The sequence below is a fragment of the Rhinoderma darwinii genome, chromosome 6 (genome assembly GCF_050947455.1).
Source record: "Rhinoderma darwinii isolate aRhiDar2 chromosome 6, aRhiDar2.hap1, whole genome shotgun sequence".
NCBI classification, from domain to species: domain Eukaryota; kingdom Metazoa; phylum Chordata; class Amphibia; order Anura; family Rhinodermatidae; genus Rhinoderma; species Rhinoderma darwinii.
The window spans coordinates 93,113,061-93,132,713 of NC_134692.1; the positions used below are offsets into that span (position 1 = coordinate 93,113,061).

Here is a 19,653-nt window from a genome sequence, read left to right on the forward strand (position 1 = left end):
GTGTGCGTGTGCAGAGTGTGCGTGCAGTGTGTGTGCGCGTGCAATGCGTGCGCGCGCAATATGTGCGTGCGCGCGCGCGCAATATGTGCGTGCGCGCGCAATATGTGCGTGCAATATGTGCGTGTGCATGCAATGTTTGTTTGCGTGCGCGTGTGTGCGCGCGCAATGTGTGCGTGTGTGTAATGTGTGCGCGTAATGTGTGCGAAATGTGTGCATTACACACACATATATACATAAACAAAAACACACACCCCTATATATGCATATATTACACACATGCACACGCAGCGGGGCACGACGGCAGTCATCTCTGTCTAAGGCGGGATTCACACGACAGGGTTTCCCGGCCGTTCATAAATCGGCCGGCACCCGGCTGCATTAGGAATAATAGACCCCTAATGGGGCTATTCACACGACCGATTTTTTGACGGCCGGGAAAACCAGCCGTCAAAAAATAGGACATGCTCGATTTACGGCCAGGTGCCCGGCCCCCATAGAGGTCTATGGGGCCGGGTAATACACGGCCATCACCGGAATGTGTCCCGAGTGATGGCCGGGTCTACCGTCGCTCGCGCACTCTCTCTCCTCCTCCTCCTCACAGTGAAGAGTGCATGTGAGGAGGAGGAGGGTCTTTTATTGCTCGCTGTAGGAGTCGGACACAGCGAAGTCACGCACTTCTGCAGCGGAATCCCCGACTCTATGGCCGGGGATTCCGCTACAGGAGAAGTGAGTGACTACACTGTCCATATATGGACACAGCGAAGTCACTCACTTCTGCAGCGGAATCCCCGACTCTGTGGCCGGGGATTCCGCTACAGGAGAAGTGAGTGACTACACTGTCCATATATGGACATTGAAGTCAGTGACTTCTCCTGGAAGGGGGGGGGGGGGGTGGGGTGGGTGCAACCTACAGGGGACAAGGTGGCATCGCCTGCAGGGTGGCATCGCCTGCAGGGGGCTGCGTGGCATCGCCTGCAGGGGGCTGCGTGGCATTACCTACCAGGGGGGCTGTGGCATTATCTATAATGGGCTGTGTGTGGCAACAAATTTAAATGAAATTCATCCGATTTTAAAACGGACAGGGAAAAAAAACGGGTCCAAATCGGCCGGTAAAAACGGCAACTCGGCCCGGAACGGATGCAAACCGGCCGGGAAAATCGGCCGATTTTCCCGGCCGACACTCGGACCCTGTCGTGTGAATGAGGCCTTAGTGTCATATTGTCCAAGTGTCCTGGCAGTTCTATATGGCAGTTGGACAGGGTAAGTGACAGGTAAGCTGCATTACCAAACAAACTAGCACACATTCTAATTATTAGCCCCTTCCCCCTGCTTGCATTCTGGGCCCTAATGTCCAAGCCATTTTTTACATTTTTCCATTGTCACATTCGAAGAGCTGTAACTTTTTTATTTTTGCGTCGGCATAGCTGTATATAGCAGTTTTTTTTGGTAACATTTGAGAGTAGATGCGACTTTTTGATCACTTTTTATCAAAGTCCGGATTAACAGAAAACAGCAATTCTTCCATAGTTTATTTTATTTTTTACGGCGTTCACAGTGCGGGTTAAATAATGTAATAGATTTATAGTTGGGGTCGTTACGGACGCAGCGATACCAAATATGTGTAACGTTTTTGCTTTATTGTGGCGTTTTTGTAATAGTAAAGCAGTTCGTAAGGGGAAAAAGTGGGATTTTCATTTTTTTTTTTTAATTAAAGAGGCTCTGTCACCAGATTTTGCAACCCCTATCTGCTATTGCAGCAGATAGGCGCTGCAATGTAGATTACAGTAACGTTTTTATTTTAAAAAAACGAGCATTTTTGGCCAAGTTATGACCATTTTTGTAGTTATGCAAATGAGGCTTGCAAAAGTCCAAGTGGGCGTGTATTATGTGCGTACATCGGGGCGTTTTTAATACTTTTACTAGCTGGGCGTTCTGACGAGAAGTATCATCCACTTCTCTTCAGAACGCCCAGCTTCTGCCAGATCACGCTGTGACGTCACTCACAGGTCCTGAATCGTGTCAGACGAGCGAGGACACATCGGCACCAGAGGCTACAGTTGATTCTGCAGCAGCATCAGCGTTTGCAGGTAAGTAGCTACATCGACTTACCTGCTACGTCTGTCACAGGTCACCCCTTGAGAAAGCCACAGGCGAAACGCGCGTCGGGGCGCTCTCCTACACTGCTGGGTCACATTCAAATCTCCCATACATGGGTAAGTGCACATACTGGACTTAAATTTGGCTCTATGCCATTTCTTCCAAGGCACCAATTACTTTCCAGTCACTATAGACCTTTTTTGAGTTGGGCACACTGCTCTTCCTTGCATAGTCTATATTTGATAATAATTCCTGCTTTGATGCACCCTATGTTGGAGCTACATTGAGTTACAGCAATTGTGTATACCTTTAGTGCATTAACAATATATATATATACTCAATGTATACAGTTGTGATCCTCACAAGGATTTATTTTAGATTCTCTATTTTTGTCATTTTATGTATTTTATGTTATCAATAAAGATGTTTAATAATTTTTTCATATGTTGATATGTACGGACTCTTTTTTTCTCTTGTTTATTATATATTGTTAGAGTCTTTATCTCCAATTATTCACATGGGTGGTTGAGCGGTGTCTCCCACCTTTATACGTACTTGTCCTGTGAGACATCCTGTCTAATAAATATAAAATTATTATGTTGCTCATACCAGGCTGTGAACTGCGCAAAAAAAAAATGTAAAATTATTTTTTTAAAAACTATGCCAGAGTTTGATTTGGTCACTGTCTTACAAAAATTGGAATAAAAAAAAAACAAGTGATCAAAATGTCATATGTATCCAAAAATGGTACCTATAAAAACTACAGCTCGTCCTGCAAAAAAACAGCCCTCATACCACTATGTCTATGAAAAAAGATAAAAATTATAGCACGTAAAAAACAAAATAAAGTGCTATAAAATTGGTATCGCCAGAATCGCACTGACCCGCAGAGTAAAGTTAACATGAAGTTTATAATGCATGGTGAACAGTATATATAACTATACCAGAATTGCTGTTTTTTGGTCACCTTGCCTCCTAAAAAAAACAGGATAAAAAGTGATCAAAAAAAGTCACATGTACCCAAAAATGGTACCAATAATAAATACAGCTCGTCCTGCAAAAACACAGCCCTCATACCACTACATCTATGAAAAAAGAAAATTAGTTAAAGGGGTTGTACGAGATTAAATTTATAATTGTAAATACATTTGTAATATGCTTACATTTTCCAAAGTGGCCCCGTTTCCAGATCCTGCCGTGGGGTAGTTGACGAGTGAAGTCACTCTCTGCAACGGCTCTGGCCGCTGTGTTGATCTTCAATTCTTTTCCGGGTATATGACATGTCACTTGTAACGTGCCATGTATGAGCTGTTCTGTTGTAACGTGCATGAGCGGCCCCTGCTGCTGTTCTCTAGAGAACAGCAGGGACCGCAAGAAGAGCAGTGACCGCGCATTACGGGCTGTGCAGCTGAACAGCCCATACATGGCACATCACAAGTGACGTGTCGTATACGCGGCAAAGAATTGAAGATCAACACAGCGGCCAGAGCCAGTGCAGAGAGTGATGTCACCCGTCAAGTACCCCGCGACAGGATCTGGAAACTGGACCATTTCGGAAAATGTAAGTATATTACAAATGTATTTAATTTATAAATTACAAGCATTAACACAAAGTCATTTAATCTCGGAGCCTCCAATAAGTCAGGAAAGAAAAATATGCAGTTGTGCCAGCCCAAGGGGAACATTTCTTCTGTTTCAGGAGGCGATTTATCAATGCCCTAAAATAAGTGAACCAGGAAGGGTAAGGCACAAAACATATCTGCTGGAAGCGAGTGCAACCATATTATACAAGGATTAGGGTATGTGCACACGATAACGACAACAGCTCCTGCATTTCAGACGTAATTGCTCGTACTCGCGTTTTGCGAGGAGTCAATTACGGCCGTAATTTGGAGTTGTTCTTCATTGAAGTCAATGAAAAACGTCTCAAATAACGTCCCAAGAAGCGTCCTGCACTTTGACGACGCTGTTATTTTACGCGCCGTCTTTTGACAGCGACGCGTAAAATGACAGGTCGTCGGCACAGTACATTCGCAAACCCATTGAAATGAATGGGCAGATGTTTGCCGACATATTTGAGCCGTGTTTTCAGGCGTAAAACGCCTCGCTTACGCCTGAAAATAGGTCGTGTGAACCCAGCCTAACACTTTATCCCCTTATGGTACACACTCTGCACCTTTGCAGTTTGGGGAATTTTGCTGGGAAAAGACACCATTTATCAGTGAGATACTAGCCTGTGCATAAAGGATTGCTACCACTCAACTATGGATTATTTAATTGTATTGTGTTTTTTCTTACACCATTATTATACCACCTGACTATGCCCCTGATGTACTCTGAACGACTTACATATACCACATTATAATTAAAAAACACCAGCAATACTCAAAACTACCAAGCAAAATCCACGCTCCTAAGGCCAAATAGCGCTCCCTGCCTTCTGAGCACTACAGTGTGCCCAAACAGCGGTTTATTTCCACATATATGGCATTTGCCAATGAAACGGCATATAGGGAAAGACTGCAGTTTTTACTTTGCATCATCCGCAGCGCATTAATTTATGGAAAAGAGCTGTGGGGTGAAAATGCTCATCTACAACCCTTAATAAATGCCTTGAGGAGTGTAATTTCCAAAATGGGGTCAATTCACAGGGGTTTCTTTTTATTATTTCACATCAGAGCCTCTGCAATTGTAAACCAATACTTTGTAAATCACCAAATTCGGCCTCAATTTCGCATGGTACTCTCACTCCTGAGCCTGATCGTATGTCCAGACAAAAGATTAGGGCCACATGTTGGGTGTTTCTAAAACCAGGACACACCGCATAAGAGCGGATTTACACGAGCGTGTGGGTTTTGCGCGCGCAAAAGGCACTTAACAGCTCCGTGTGTGTCATCCCCATATGATGCGCGGATGCGTGATTTTCGCGCAGCCGCCATCATTATGACACTGTAAACAGAAAAGCACGTGGTGCTTTTCGGTTTTCAATCATACTTCTTACTGCTATTGCGCGAAACGTGCGTCCCACGGAAGTGCTTCCGTGTGGTGCGCGTGATTTTCACGCACCCATTGACTTCAATGGGCGTGTGAGGCGAGAGAAACACAGAAATATAGGACAGGTCGTGAGTTTTACACAGCGGACACCCACTGCGTAAAAATCACGGACTGTCTGCACGGCCCCATAGACTAACATAGGTCCGTGCGAGACGTGTGAAAATCACGCGCGTTGCACGGATGTATATCACGCTAGTGTAAATCCGCCCTAATAGTTAGAGCTGTCTTATGGTGGCACAAGCTGGGCACCACATTTTGGCATATCTATGGAAAAATTCCCATTTTTCACTCTGCAACAAGTGCACACTAATTTCTGCAAAACACCTGTGGGGTTAACAGATTCCCTACACCCCTGAGGTGAATACCTTAAGGGGTGTAGTTTCCCAAAATATGTCACTTCTGGGGGGTTTCCACTGTTTTGGTCCCACAGGGGCTTCGCAAATGCGACATAGAACCCAGAAACCAATCCAGCAAAATCTGCACTCCAAAAGCCAAATGGCGCTCCTTCCCTTCTGAGCCCTACTATGTGCTCAAACAGTTAGTGACCACAGATGGCGTATCGCCATACTCGGGAGAAATTGCTTTACAAATGTTAGGGCGCTTTTTCTCCTTTTTATTTGTTGAGAAAATTAAAAAATTTTGAGCCAAGTCTACGTCTTACCAGATTAATTCCTTGTGGGGTGGTTTCCAAAATGGAGTATTTTTTGGGTATTTCCTTTGTTTTGGCATCACAAGACCTCTTCAAACCAGACCTGGTGCCTACAATATATTCCGATAAAAAGAAGGCCCCAAAATCCACTAGGTACTCCTTTACTTCTGAGACCTGTTTTTCAGTCCATTAGGGCCACATTTGCGATATTTCTAAAGACTGCAGAATCTGGGCAATAAATATTTAGTTGCATTTCTCTGGTAAAACCTTATCGTGTTGCAGGGAAAAAAAAAAAAAGTATTGAAGGGGTTTTCCGAGTTAAAATGATCTAATTTTTGTAATTTGTTGATGTAAATACTTTTGTAATATACTTACATTTTCCAAATTGGCCTAGTTTCCAGCTGCTGTCGTGGGATACTTGACGGGAGACGTCACTCTCTGGCCGCTGTGTTGATCAATTCTTTTCCGGATATACGACATCACTTGCGACGTGCCGTGTATGGGCTGTTCTGTTGTACCACCCGTAACGTGCATGCGTTAATTAGCAACTATTTTGTGTTACTACTATAGGTCTTACAAGCAGATACATTTAACTTCAGAAAAATGCTGAATTTGTTCTTTCAGCAAAATTTTGGTGTTTTTCCACAATTAAATACGGAGTGTATCGACCAAATTTTACCACTAACTTATAGTACAATAGGTGACGAAAAAATAATCTTAGAATAGCATGGATAGGTAAAAGCAAGTCAAAAAATGATTACCACATAAAGTGACATGTCAGATTTGAAAAATAACCTGTTAAGGTTAAAAGTGGCTGCAGCGGGAAGGCGTTAAACCGGAGTGTGTTGCAGTGTGTGATTTTGTAAACAAAATTGAGTGCTTGCAAATAGAAGTTAGCAAAACCGACAATTTAAAACCTTTTTTTTTTTTTTCAGCTTCTTTCCTGCTGTGCAGCCAATTAGGGTGAGGGTATAATTGCTCTCAGGAGATATTAACCTGCAGGACTCATTTTTGAGCTTGCTCTCATTTGGACTTAGTTGACTAAGTCGGTGGTGTAATGGAGTGGAGTTATAAAACCGGAGTGAAAAAGAAGAGTTAAATTCCCAATTAGGGATGCACGATGCATCGAAACTTTGATACTGTGCATCCCCAAACTGTTCGATACTGTTATTTCATGTATTTCGATACTTGGCTGTGACAAGTGCGCGTCGTCAGGATGATGCGATGCGGCCAGCGCTGCACTAATGAGCGGCTGCACTGAAGACAGAACATGGCGTGCGCTGTGCAAAACACTCCCCATGATCTATCTTCAGTACCTGCACCGTAGCTTATTAGTGCAGCGCCGGCCGCATAACCTCATGCTGACCGCGCGCACTTCCTGTCAGGAGCGGGGCAATGACTATTACACAGCCGCAGCTCCGCTCTATAATGGCGCAGATCAGAGAAACCTCTCATCTCTGCCGCTATTCCCTTGCATGCTGCGATCAAAGCTAACCCCCACCGCAGCATTCAGGTGAAAATAAGAAGGGGAGATGCCCCTTGGATCGCATCACCGAAATTCCTGTGACGCGATAGAGGGCCGTACCATATATGGTCAGACAGCCCAGGGTCCATTGAAGGACCCCAGAGCTGTCTTACCATATTTCCTGTAAGGGCAAACTTCGGTATGTCCTAACATATATCTGATATACGCCAGTACATTAAAGTTTAAAAATAAAGTAAAAACAATGAAATATTAAATAAAATAAAAAATACACATACACCTTTACAATAAACATTAAAATAAGTCTCTATACATAAAATTTACACATTCGGTTTTGGTTCGGCCGTAATAACCTGCACAACAATTTTTTTGCATCATTTATGGTGTGTACGCTGTAAAAAAAATAAAATAAAAACTTTTCACTTATTAATGTAAGGCACGAGGTGAAATGAACTTAACCTCCATGTGCCTCACATTAATAGTAATTAACCCCATCATGTACATCACATGTTAACCCATTATGACTGAGAAACATAATGGGGTTAATTACTATTATTGTGAGGCACGTGGAGGTTAAATTCATCTTCACACCACGCGCCTCACATCAGAAAATGGAAGAACTTATTTTTTTATTACTGTTGGCAAAGTATCGTTTTGATATAGAAATCGCAATTCTACATAAAGTATTGGTATCGAAGTCCAAATTCTGTTATCGTGACATCCCTAGTCCCTATAAGTACTCATCTTTTTTTTTACTTTATCAAATGTTTTTTGTAACTGGGATAATGGATAACAAGGTTGGAGGTTTACTTTAGTGCAGTTTGCCATATGTATGCACGACTGGAGCAGGAGTTCCAGGGTGAATACCTCTGTGGCAGATGTGAGCATGTTGTTGACCTAGAAGCTTGCATTAGAGATCTAGAGGAGCAAAATGCAGCACGGAGGACAATACACAACCTTGAGCGGAGCATGTTGCTCACAGAGTAGGCTAGACCTGGAGGGTGAAGACATGGGTCAGCAGGACCAGGAAAGTAGCTAGATTAATGTAGTTAGGGTCAGTAGAAAGGGGTCCAAGAAAAGGAAGGCCAAACCGGTTTGTTATTCCAAGCAAAATTGCCAAGTTGGGTGATGATGCGAGGGTGTACAAGACAATTAGTAGTTGTAGGGAATTCTATAAATCAGGAAGACAAATAGAATAACTTGTCACCAAGACCGCCTCAACCACAAAGGTTTGCTGTCTCCCTGGTGCCAGGGTTCGGCATGTGGTGGAACGGGCGGATAAATTACTGGGAGGGGCTGGTGAATATCCAGCTCTGTTGGATCTGGTCATTTCTAATAATTCAGAGCTTGTTGGGAATGTCACGGTTTGTGAAAACCTCAGTAACAGTGATCACAATAGTTACATTTTACCTAAAACGTGTATATATATATATATATATATATATATATATATATATATATATATATATATATAAAAAAAAAAAAAACACAGGCTGGGAGGGCAAACTCACTTACATTTTAAGACTGAATTTTCCCAGGATGAGGACTGCAATTCGGGACAAGGACTAGGAACAACGAACGCCAAATAATGGGACAAGTGACAAATGGGAGATCTTAAAATCTACTTTGTGTAATTATACTGCAAAACTTATTCCTATAGGTAACAATTATAAACTGCTAAAGTTAACCCCTTCCCGCTCCTGGACGTACTATTAGGTCATCGTAACCATAGCGTTCACGCTCCATGACCTAATAGTATGTCTCGGGAGTAACTGCCATTTCGGCCGTCCTCCCGACACATACAGGAGCTGTGACAGCTGCTCTCGTGTACAGCAGCTGTCACAGCTCCTACAGCGGGGACCGATTGCTGTGTCCCCGCTGATTAACCCCTGAAAAGCCCTGTTCAATAGCAATCACAGCTTTTTAGGGGTTAAGCTGGAATCGCCGGCCTGCTACACGATAGCGGCCGGCGATGGTGACTATGGCAACCGGACACCAAACAATGGCGTCCGGCTATGCCATAGACGGAAGCCTAGTGGGTCCTGACAAAGTCAGGACCCACTATGCTTGCTGTCAGTGAGTAGCTGACAGTTCTAATACACTGCACTACGCATGTAGTGCAGTGTATTAGAATAGCGATCAGGGCCTCCTGCCCTCAAGTCCCCTAGTGGGACAAAGTAATAAAGTTAAAAAAAAAAAAAAGTTACAAAAAGGTGTAAAAATAAGAAAATAAAATATTAAAAGTTATAAAAGTAAAAATCCCGCCTTTTCCCTCATCAGTCCTTTATTAATAAAAATATAAAAACAAACAAACTATACATAATTGGTATTGCCGCGTCCGTAACGGCCTGAACTACAAAATTATTTTGTTATTTATCCCGCGCGGTGAACGCCGTAAAAGAAAATAAACCGTACCAGAATCACAATTGTTTGGTCACTTCACCTCCTAAAAAAAATTGAATAAAAAGAGATCAAAAAGTCGCATGTACCGAAAAATGGTACTGATCGAAACTACAGTTCGTTACGCAAAAAATAAGTCCTCGCACGGCTTTATTGATGGAAAAAAGTGAATGATTTTTTACAAAACGTATTTTATTGTGCAAATGCCATAAGACATTAAAAAAAAAGCTATAAACATATGGCATCGCCGCAATCGTATCGCCCCGCAGAATAAAGTGACGTCATTTATAGCGCACGGTGAACGCTGTAAAAAAAAAACAAATAAAAAAAACAAATAGTAGAATTGCGATTTTTTTTAGTCACCACGCCACCTAAAAATAGAATAAAAACTGATCAAAAAGCCAAATTTTGATCACAAATGACATCTTATTGGAAAAAATGACTTTTTTCATTTCACAGCCCAATTCAAATAGGTGCTCTGAAAAAACTGTGCGGTCAAAATGGTAACAACCATAAATGAATTCCTTGAGGGGTGTAGTTTCCAAAATGGGGGATTCCTACTGTTTTGGCACCTTAACACCTCTTCAAACCTGGCATGCTGCCTAAAATATATTCTAATAAAAAAAGAGGCCTCACAATGCACTAGGTGCTTCTTTGCTTCTAGGGCTTGTGTTTTATTCCATGAGCGCAGTAGAGCCACATGTGGGACATTTCTAAAAACTGCAGAATCTGGACAATACATATTTAGTAGTGTTTCTCTGGTAAAACCTTCTGTGTTACAGAAAAAAAAATTAATACAATTGAAATTCAGCAAGAAAAATGAAATTTGCAAATTTCACCTCCACTTTGCTTTAATTCCTGTGAAATGACTGAAGTTAAAAAAAACTTTCTAAATGCTGTTTTGAATACTTTGAGTCTAGTTTTTAAAATGGGGTGTTTTATCAGGGTTTCTAATACATAGGCCCCTCAAAGCCACTTCAGAACTGAAGAGGTACCTTAAAAAAAGGCTTTTGAAATTTTCTTAAAAATATGAGAAATTGCTGTTTATGTTCTAAGCCTTGTAACGTCCAAGAAAAATAAAAGAATGTTCAAACAACGATGCCAATCTAAAGTAGACATATGGGAAATGTTAACTAGTAACTATTTTGGGTGGTATAACCGTCTGTTTTACAAGCAGATGCATTTAAATTCTGAAAAATGCTATTTTTTCAAAACGCTCTCAATTTTGCAATTTTTCACCAATAAACACTGAATATATCGACCAAATTTTACCACGAACATGAAGCCCAATGTGTCACAAGAAAACAATCTCAGAATCGCTTGGATAGGTTTAAGCATTCCGACGTTATTACCACATAAAGTGAAATATGTCAGATTTGAAAAATGGGCTCTGAGCCTTAAGGCCCAAACTAGGCTGCGTCCTTAAGGGGTTAAACCCCACATGGCTTACACCTTCTGTAAAAAAGGCAATATATGACAAGAAAATAAAAAAGGGTATTTCAGAAATACAAATCTGACGGTACAGCTCTAGCCTTTGAAAATTACAAAAGAGCTTAATACAATGAGCAAAGATACAAAATGAAAGGCAGGTATCTAAGGATATAAAAACAAATCCCAAAAGATTCTTCAAGTATGTAAATGCAAAAATAAGCCAAAGCCTGAACATTTAGGACCCCTAAATAGTGGTAATGGAGAGTTGGACACAGAGGATAAAGGCGGCAGAGTTACGAAGGCCCCATGCACACGACCGTAAAAACGCCCGTAATTACGGGCCCATAGACCACTATTAGCCACAGGTACCTTCCCGTTTTCGTACGGGAAGGTGCCCGGGCCATTAAAAAAAAAAAAAATATAGAACATGTCCTATTTCAGGCCGTAATTACGGAACGGCAGGCCCATAGAAGTCTATGGGGCTCCCGTAATTACGGGTGGCTACGTGTGCACCTGTAATTACGGGAGCGTTGCTAGGAGACGTCAGCAGATTTCAATTTTTGAATAAAGAGAAGCAGAGAAAATGGCGTCTGAGCGATCATGTGACATCATTGCAGCCCCCTTTCTGTTACTGGTCCGTAAATAAGAGTTCAAAACGTGTGACACACTCGGACACGTCTATATACTCAGTGTTTGTGGGGAAAAAAAGCTAAATTGAGAAAATTTAAGAGAAAAACCAAATTTTTCTGAATTTAAATGCATCTGCTTGTAAGACAGAGGGTTATACCCCCCAAAATAGTTACTAGACCCCTCAAAGTATTCAAAACAGCATTTAGAACGTTTAAATCAACCCTTTAGGTGTTTCACAGGAATTTAAAGCAAAGTAGAGGAAATGTACACATTTTTTATGTCAGAAAATCCTTTGTTCCTTTTTTTCCTGTAAAACAGAAGTTTACCAGAGAAACGCAACTCAATGCTTATTACCCAGAGTCTGCAGTATTGAGAAAAATCACACATGTAGCCCTAGAGTGATAATGGACTGAAGCACCGGCCTCCGAAGCAAAGGACCACCTAGTGGATATTGAGGCCTCCTTTTTATTACGAACTATGCCAGGTTTGAAGAGGTCTTGTGGTGCCAAAACATTAGAAACCCCCTAAGAGTGACCCTATTTGGCAAACTACAACCCTCAAGGAGAACTTACCGAGAGGTATAATGGGCACTTAGATCCCACAGGTTTATTGCTGTATTTTGTGGAATTAGGCTGTGCAATTGAAAATCAAATTTTTCAGATAAAAAGGTATGAATTTAAAATTTTGACAAGGAATAAAGGAGGAAAAGCACCCCAACATTTGTAAAGCAATTTCACCCGATTACCATTGCGGCGATACCATATGTTTATAGTTTTTTTTATGTCATATGGCGTTTGCACAAAAAAATACTTTTTATAAAAAATCATTTACTTTTTGTTATGCCTTATTCTAAAGACACAACTTATTTTTCCATCAAGAAAGCAGTGTGAGGACTTTTTTTGCGTAACGAACTTTAGTTCCGATCAGTACAATTTTTAGGTACATGCGACTTTTTGATCTCTTTGTTCCATTTTTTGGGAGGTGAAGTGACCAAAAAAAAAAATTGTCATTCTGGTATGGTTTATTTTCTTTTAGGGTGTTCACTGTGCGGGATAAATAAAATACTTTTGTAGTTCAGGCCGTTGCAGACGCAGCGATACCAATTATGTATAGTTTGTTTCTTTTTATTAACAATAAAAAGGACTGATCAGGGAAAAAGGAGGATTTCTACATTTATTACTTTTAAAACTTTTTTTTTATTTTTACACAATTTTTTTCACTTTTCTTACTTTGTCCCACTAGGGGACTTGAGGGCAGGAGGCCGCGATCGCAATTCTAATACACAGCACTACATGCGTATTGCAGCGTATTAGAGCTGTCAGCTACTCACTGACAGCAAGAATAGTGGGTCCCGACTTTGTCAGGACCCACTAGACTTCCGTAGATGGCATAGCCGGATGCCATTAGGCTTCCGGTTGCCAAAGCAACAATCGCCGCCCACTATCATATAGCGTGCAGTCGATGGTAGTTTAACCCCTAAGAAGCCGCAATCGCTATTGAACGCGTCTTCTAAGTAGTTAATCAGCGGGGACACCGCGACCTGTCCACGCTGAAGGAGCTGCGGCAACTGTCGTCACAGCTACTGTATGTGTCGGGAGGACGGCCGAAATGGCCGCTCCTTCCGTGAGGTACTATTAGGTCATAGAGCGCGAACGATAGTTACCATGACCTAATAGAACGCCAAGGAGCAGGAAGGGGTCAAACAACTTATTTTGTTTATTTCTGTCCCCCTCTTAATATTCAGAGATTCTCTAGTGACTGGTATAGTGCCAAGGTACTGGCGCAGGGCAAGTGTGGTGCCCAGTTTGAAAAAGGGCGTTAGGTCTTCCGTGGGTAATTATAGACCAGTTAACTTAACATCCGCTGGGGGAAAAAAGGTTTGAGGGGCTATTGAAGGATTATATACTGGAGTATGTGACCCACAAAAAAAAAACAACATTTTTTATTATAAGTGACAGCCAGCAGTTTTACTAAGGATAGAAGTTGGCAAACCAACCTGACATGTTTTTATGAAGAGGTGAGTAGAAGCCTAGACAGAAGGGCCACTGTGGAAAGTGTTTTTGGACTTTGCAAAGGCATTTGACACTGTCCCTCAGACGTGTGTAGCATCCATGGGCACGGGCAGTCGGGTTTACTCACCTCCCGATGCCCGCAGCCATAGATCTGCGAGCGCTGGTCCCCATCTCCTTCCTAGGAGACGCCAGTGCTCACTTCCACTCCGGTCCGCTGCGTCGTGTAGGGTGCACGTGCATGCTCGTGCCCGCTCTTAAAGGGCCAACGCGCGCACATGAGAAAAATCATCATCTACAATCCACATGATCTCCTGGCCTAAAAGACGGCCCCAGCCCTTCTGATCCTTGCCTGAGCGTTGTTAGTTTATCCCAAGTCTGTCTTGCAAATGGTCCCTTAGTGTTTCCCGTGCCCGGTTACCTGTTCCTGTATCCCGTGCGGTGTTCTTTTTCCTGTGCCTACTAGTGCTGGGGTCGTGTCCTACTGCACCTGTCGTCTGCCACGTCCTGTACTGCTCACCACAAACTGCTGATCCGACCTCCATCCGTGCTGAGGCCACAGCCACCGTCTGGATTAGTTCAGGTACCCGTGTGTTACGAACTGCCATTAGACTTTTGTATAGACCGAGACCTGGTCAGCTGCCTCTCCGCTACGGCGGAGCGGCCTAGTGGGTCCACATACCCTGTGACTGACCGTACGCTCAGGCCATGGAACCAGCTGGCCAGCACAAGACCGCAGTCCAGAAGATACAGACGGAGATGCATGACCTACGAACACGTCAGGATCAACTCCTTGAGGCCATAAATTCTATCTTGGTCCGTCTGGATCTACTCCCTGTTCCACCTCCGGAGGCTGTTGCTGTACCACCTGTTTGTTCCAGATCCACAGTTCCTCTGCCTTTTCCTCCTCGCTATGACTGTGATACCAAAGGGTGTATAGGATTTATTAACCAATGCACGGTTCATTTTAAGCTACGGGCTCATCTCTTCCCCTCCGTGGAGGCCAAAGCGGCATTTATCATCTCCCTTCTTGCTGGTAAGGCCCTTGCATGAGCGAACCCAATCTCGGAGCAACAAGGACCCGTACCCTCGGACCTAGCCTTGTTCCGAATAGTCCTTTCGTGTCGTGTTCGAGGAGGCGGGTCGAACTTCCTCTGCCGCAGCCACTCTGTTGACCCTCGAGCAAGAGGGTTCCACAGTAGGGGAGTATGCCATCTCCTTCCGTAGCCTGGCATCCGAGCTGCCCTGGAACAATGAGGCACTAGTGGCGACCTTCTGGCAGGGACTGTCCTCTCAAATCAAGGACGAACTAGCGGCACGCGACGTTCCTTCTACCTTGGATGCCCTGTTAGCCACTCGAGTTGATATGAGAATTCGGGAGCGGACTCAAGAGGTTCGACAGGGGAGCCTGGTCCACACACCAGCACCCTCGGTCCAGAGGCCACTATTGCCTTCCCCTAGTGCACTACCTGAAGAACCCATGCAGGTAGACAGAGTCCGGTTGTCTGAACAGGAGAGGCAGCGCAGACGCTCCTCTGGACTATGTATGTATTGTGGCCTTAAGGGTAATTTTTTGCGCCAATGCGCACAGAAACCGGGAAACTCCAGTACCTGGGGTTGGTTGGAGAGGCAACTCGAGATGGGACGCCTCCAAACGTTAAAACCTCTTCCAAATTATCGATTACTGTGGCCATCATCTCCAGAGAGACGTCACATCCCTCCTCCGCCTATCTCGACACCGGAGCAGCTGCTAATTTCATCCAGCAGGATCTAGTGGAACGTTTACAACTACCCACAGTTCTTCTGGAGAGACCCCTGGCTGTTGCCTCTGTGAATGGTCTACCATTGCCCGATATGATTGTGTTTATCACGGAGCCGTTGACACTACGGGTCAACGCTCTTCACTCAGAGCAGATAGCCTTCGGTAGTACAAGGAAGGCAATCAATCCTATCCAGCTGGATCTGCCATGGCTTCGACTACACGCCCCGGATCTCGACTGGAGTTCCGGAGAAGTTCTTCAATGGGGTTTTAGATGCCGTAGCCAATGGCGGATTATAATATGGGCGGTTCGGGCGGCCGCCCGGGGCTGCCCATCGCCGCCCGAACCACACACACACACAATCTTAAAAAACTATGCAGCGCTGCTAGCTGCCCGCTTCCAACTGAATCTGCGTCCACAGGACGCAGATTCAGTTGGGTTGAATGCTGGAGCCTCGCTCCAGCATTCACTCTGCCGTGAGCGGCTCTGTGCAAGCAGGCGCGATGTAGTGACGTCATCGCGCCTGTCTGCACGGAGTCACTCACGGGACAGTGCAGAGGAGGAGAGGCATCCCCCACCGTCGTGGGAACCGGGATAGGTAAGTAATTCTGTTTTTTTTATTTATTAGGTATGCACATATGGAGGCATTATACGGTGTCGCATCTATGGAGGCATTATACTGTGTAGAGGCAGCTATGGAGGCATTATACTGTGTCGCGGCTACGGAGGCATTATACTGTGTCGCGGCTACGGAGGCATTATACTGTGTCGCGGCTACGGAGGCATTATACTGTGTGGCAGCTACGGAGGCATTATACTGTGTCGCAGCTACGGAGGCATTATACTGTGTCGCAGCTACGGAGGCATTATACTGTGTCGCAGCTACGGAGGCATTATACTGTGTCGCAGCTACGGAGGCATTATACTGTGTCGCAGCTACGGAGGCATTATACTGTGTCGCAGCTACGGAGTCATTATACTGTGTCGCAGCTACGGAGTCATTATACTGTGTTGCAGCTATGGAGGCATTATACTGTGTAGAGGCAGCTATGAAGGGCATTATACTGTGGGGGCAGCTATGGGTGGCAATATACTGTGGGGGCAGCTACGGGGGACATTATACTGAGCAATTACAAGAGCTGCAGGTCCAAGGGGGGAGACGCTGTGTAGCACAATATACAAGGGAGGATTGTTGTATAGCACTACATAGAAGGGAGCGCTGTGTATCACTATATCTAAGGGGGATTGCTGTGTAGCACTATATACAAGAGGGGGAGGGCTATGGGACGCTATTTACAGAGGGGGGAGGACTGTGTAGCGCTATTTACGCTGTGTGTGGTGCCATCTACAGTGTTTGACACAATTATATTCAAGGGCGCAGTCTATGGTGCTATAATATTTAGGAGCACAGCGTTTGTACTATTTTATTCAGGGGCGCAGTGTTTGGTGCTATTATATTTAGGGGTACAGTGTGTGGCACCATGATATTATCTTTATTTATAGGTGTGGAAATGTTGGAAAAGTGAGGAGCCAAAGACATCTGAGTGGCAAATTCTTCAGAAATGGGTCATGGCCGGGAAAAGTTGTCGTCATGAAGTCTGGACTGGATGGAGAAGAGGAAAAGAACTACGTAGTCACCTGTGAGTCACTAGATTTATAGACAATCTGTCATCTCTACTGACATGTTTATTATAGGAAATCCTTGTATTTCAAAAAAGTCTTTGTGCAGTCCAGGACTGATAGACAAATAAGTGTTACTATTCCCTTTGTCAGGAGAATGTGTCCCTACACGGTGCGATACGGTCAGCGATGATTGGAGACTGTCAGTATGTGGGAACACAGCCTTTTGACAAGGGGAGTAGTAACACCCATTTGTTAATGTCTGGACAAAAAGGAAGGGTTAACAATAGTTACAGGGCGGCGGCGGCGAAGGGGGGCACAACTATGGGTAACAGCCCAGGGCCTATGGTCTACTTAATCCGCCACTGGCCGTAGCCATTGCCTGACACAAGTTCGTCCTGTTATGTCCCCTCTGCCTCAGTCACTCTACGATCCACCATCTCAGTATGCCAGTTTTGCGGATGCCTTCTGCAAGCGAGAGGCTGAGACGTTGCCTCCACATCGGAATTATGACTGTCCCATTAAACTGGTTCCTAATGCTTCTCTTCCCCGTGGACGAGTATATCCTCTCTCCTTGCCAGAGACTTTATCTATGTCAGCCTATATCAAGGAGTACTTGGAGAGGGGTTTTATTTGAAAACCTTCCTTCCCGGCTGGGGCCGGCTTCTTCGTTAAGAAAAGAGATGGATCTCTGACCCTGCATTGACTACCGTGGTCTCAACCAGATCACGGTCAAGAATAAATACCCGTTGCCACTTCTATCAGAGCGGTTTGATCGCATACGAGGAACCAAAATTTTTTCTAAGCTACACCTGCGGGGGGCTTATAACCTAATCCGGATTCGCCAGGGTAACGAATGGAAGACTGCATTTAAACACCCGTGATGGGCACTACGAATATCTAGTGATGCCCTTCGGACTGCGTAACGCTCCCACAGCGTTTCAGGAATTAGTCAATGATATTTTCCGAGATCTCTTCTATATGTGTGTTGTAGTTTATCTCCATGATATTTTGATTTTCTCCCCAGATCGGATGACCCATCGGAGGCATGTCCGTCAGGGGTCTTCTGCGACTAAGAAAGAATCGCTTATATGGTAAGATGGAGAAGGGAGTCTTTGAAAAGAGGTCTTTGCCCTTCCTGGGCTACATCATCTCAGATCAAGGTCTTAAGATGGAGCCTGAGAAACTAAAGTTTGTCCTGTAATGGCCACGTCCTCAAGGCCTGAGGGCCATACAGCAGTTCCTGGGTTTCGACAATTTCTACCGGCAGTTTTTTCCAAACTTCTAATCTCTGACGGCTCCCATCTCTACCCTTACTAAGGTGTGTGAGCGCCAAGGCGTGGACTCGAGAGGCAGAATCCCTATTTATTATCCTCAAGAAAGCCTTCACTTCAGCCTCGAACCTCCATCATCCTGACTTATCTCAGCAGTTCTCATTGGAGGTGGATGGTTCCTCTGTTGGTGCAGGTACACTTCTGTTCCAGAGGAGCTCCAAAGGAAAGGCAGTAGTATGTGGCTATTACGCGAGACTTTTCTTCTGCAGAGCGCAATTACTCTATTGGAGATCGGGAGCTACTGGCCATCAAATTGGCTCTGGAGGAGTGGAGACATCTTCTAGAGGGCGCAGCTCACCCAATCTTGGTCTACACCGACTACAAGAACCTTACGTATCTTTAGTCCGCCCAACGACGAAATCCCTGTCAAGCCAGGTGGTCGTTGTTCTTGACCCGTTTCCAATTTGTGCTCCACTACCGTCCCGCTGACTAGAATGTAAGGGCCTATGCCCTGTCCAGGTCATTTGAGACGGTTGACACGGTGGAGTCCCTTCAGACCATCATAGACCCGTCCTGCATGGTCACTGCTAATCCTTTGCAGGTTAGAGACATCCCTCCAGGGAGGATTTTTGTTCGGTTGGCAGACAGGAGAAGAATTCTCCGCTGGGGACCCAGTTGTAAACTGGCTAGGCAGGCTGGTGTCCGTAAAACCAGAGACCTGATTGCTCGTCACGTCTGGTGGCCCACGCTACCTAAAGAGGTTCTGGACTTTGTTTCTTCTTCGACGGTGTGTGCTTCTAACAAAGTTACTCACTCCAGGCCTGCTTCTACCTCTGCCTGTACCCAATGCCCCCTGGCAGCACATTGCAATGGACATGGTCACTGACAGATCATGGAGAATTATCTCCGCCACTTCATCTCTTTACAGCACGATAACTGGGTACAACTTCTTCCATGGGCTGAGTTCTCGTACAACAACTACACAAGTGAATCCACCACTTCCATTTCACATTGTGTGAAGTCAACATCCCAGAGTCCCTCTTCCTGTGTCAACTAGATCTCAGGTACCCGCTGCAGACACTGCATTTGGGGACTTTCTCCAACTCTGGTAACAGACCGAGTCCTCTATTTTGCTGGCAGTCGATTGCATGAAGCGAAAAGCAGAAACAAAGAGGAGAGCCGCCTCAGTATCTTCCGGGTACCAAAGTCTGGCTGTCCTCTGAACATCCGTTTAAAAGTGCCTTCA

General features: G+C 44.5%; 1 protein-coding gene across 8 annotated transcripts in view; it reads right to left on the minus strand.

Annotated features, from left to right (window-relative positions):
- Positions 1–19,653, minus strand: part of LOC142655634 (ubiquitin carboxyl-terminal hydrolase 22-A) — a 238,839-nt gene that overhangs the window by 191,218 nt on the left and 27,968 nt on the right. Inside the window, exon 1 of one of the 8 annotated variants that reach the window (XM_075830045.1) lies at positions 6,176–6,287. The exons of 6 other annotated variants lie outside the window; for them this stretch is intronic. The gene's annotated coding sequence lies outside the window, so the exon portion shown is untranslated. Of the gene's footprint in view, positions 1–5,812; positions 5,832–6,175; positions 6,288–19,653 lie in introns of those variants that run through there. One more of the 8 variants, XM_075830046.1, reaches the window with a different exon arrangement.